The following is a 2,331-nucleotide window of genomic DNA, read 5'->3' as shown; positions in this document are numbered from 1 at the left end:
GATGACAGAAGTCAATAATTCCTCACCAGGGAGTGGAAGAACTGAGAAATTGTTCCCATAACAAGGTCTAGCAAAGGCTGGAGAGGACAGGCCTTTATTTGGGAGCTTTACTAGCAAACATAGATTAAGCCCACTGTGTCTGTAGGCCTTAAACTGACTAAAAAACTTCTGACTCTAGCAGTTTCTCTTGATAGTTACTATTATCTTTAAATGCCTAAGAATGGCTATACTTTGGTTTTAACTGATTTGCTAGGTGTTTAAGATCAAGCTGGTCAAAGAGACCTGTTCCTGTCTGTTAAAGAGTCAGCTGAGTTTCCACAGGGGTCACTCATAGAGAATATAAGAGCAGCTTCTTAGCTCCATTAGTGCCATTTGGTTAGGCAGAGTTTTCTTGATGAGGTGGCTTTCCTTGAAAGCGTTAGGGATATCTCCTTTTTTTCCATGACCCTCCTCTGCAGCAGATGCCCTGAGTGGCTTTTCCTCTAGCAGCCTCATCAATCTCCTTGATCAGGAGGTTGTGTGACCCAGAGTTGCAAAGCTCCTTGGAGAAGTCCTCTTGTTCCCTGGGTTCAGGCTGACTTTGAGGGCAAGACCCAAATATGGACTTTTCTTGACCTCTGTATTCAATCTCAATCTCTAAGTTTGATCTTAACCATCAAGCAAGTCAGTCTCACCAGTCATAAAGTAAGAGTACTGGGCTTTAGCTTTAATGTCTATAACTTTACAGTTATTTACCCCCTTTTATCTAATTGGGGTTTACATTATCTGTTCTATAGGTGATGGCTTACTATTCCAAGTTAATTTACGGTGTTCGCTCTTGAAGCAGTACTTCTGCAAAATATTGATCAGGCAACAATTAGAGTTTACAAGGAAAATACAAAATGGAATTACCAACAGTAAAACATTCAGTTTGTGCAATAGCTATCTTGAATTTTGGCTGAGTTCCCATTTGAGATCACAGTAATCTTTACAACAAACATCAAACTTTTGAACACAACTTTAAATGAGTTAAAGTCAGGCTTACTTTGGAGCCATTGTAATGTGTAACAGGGCTGTGAGGCAGAGCCTTGTCTCAGGTAATGTGGGGGCTTTTCAGTGAGGGGCAAAGGAGTATATAAACACAGATTCTGAAGATTAAGCTGAGATCAGATGGAGCTCTGTTCTCTGATGGAAATGCGGATCTAAAGAGTTATGTAAGCAATCTTTATATGTGTGCAATGTTAGGCTCCAAAGTTACTGTAGGGTGGGCAGGAACCAGAGAAGGGAGCTGATGAAACACTGGTTATCTAGCAAAAGAATTCCTTCCTGCCCAAGAGCTGTGTGCCTGAGATTAATGTACTGCCACAGCAGTTAGGCATCTTGTGCCCTTGCACAGGAGCACTCCCAGGCACCAGGCATGCCACAGCCATGAGGTCATCAGAGACCCTAATTTCAGTCACTGTTGTTCCATTTTTGTTACTGCATATTACACTCTTTCTTAAATGTCATTTTACATATACCCTATTGATGACAGGTCCTATAATAGAACATTAATTGATAGGTTTACCATTACAGACAAGTTTAATTTGGAGAACAGCAGCTTGATAAATTTTCTGCTTAAAGGCTTGTATACCTGGAAAATATGAACACATTTAATATGCAAATAATGTTTTTAAGTATGTTACTCCATGGAATAACTTTATAAATTAATCAGATGTCTGTAACAAAAACATTTGAGTACTCCCATACATGTTGACTCCAATTCTCTCATCTTATTGTAGAAAAACCAAGATATCAGACAAGTGTGCCAACAGTATCTTTCCTGTTGAAGAAAATTCTGATTTTGGAGTCCGGTGTTGCATGCAGAAAACTGGGCGTCCAGGTAAATGGAAGGTGAGTCTGTATCCCCGGGCGCTGGGGCTATCAGATGGGAATCCACTTGCTTAGTCAGCAGAAAAACCCATCCCGGGTTTTGGCACCAGATGTTATGGGTCTCTGATTCAGTTGTGACTCGCCGGTAGCTCCCAGAAAAATGCTTCACGTACACGAGATCTCACACAAGGGACTTTATTTTATGAGCTCACCTAGGAATATTGAGGTCAAAATCCAGAATAAAAGAAAATCATTAAAGTCAGAAAAGAAAGTACAAATCATTACCAGTATTATTTAATAATGTATTGGAAATAGTAGCCAATATAATTGAGCAGGAGAAAAAAATTAGAAGATTAAAAGCTTGAAAGCAGGAGGTAGAATTATCATTTTTGTGGATGATATTATCTACCTGAAAAATCCTATAGAATCAAAACAAAAACCCATCATAAATAAATAAAAAAGTTCACTTATGCTGGCTAC

General features: G+C 39.3%; 1 long non-coding RNA gene across 1 annotated transcript; it reads right to left on the bottom strand.

The window, feature by feature from the left end:
• Positions 1-605: 605 nt before the first annotated feature.
• LOC306666820 lies at positions 606-1,790 on the bottom strand. The gene is made up of 2 exons (XR_013765406.1): positions 1,440-1,790; positions 606-937 (listed from the first exon to the last, which is right to left on the bottom strand). It is a non-coding gene; the product is annotated as an uncharacterized lncRNA (long non-coding RNA).
• Positions 1,791-2,331: the final 541 nt, after the last annotated feature.

This window comes from Sciurus vulgaris (assembly GCF_902686455.1).
Source record: "Sciurus vulgaris genome assembly, chromosome: 7".
Lineage (NCBI taxonomy): Eukaryota > Metazoa > Chordata > Mammalia > Rodentia > Sciuridae > Sciurus > Sciurus vulgaris.
Note: the sequence above shows the minus strand (reverse complement) of the source record. Positions and strands in the feature narration are given on the sequence as shown.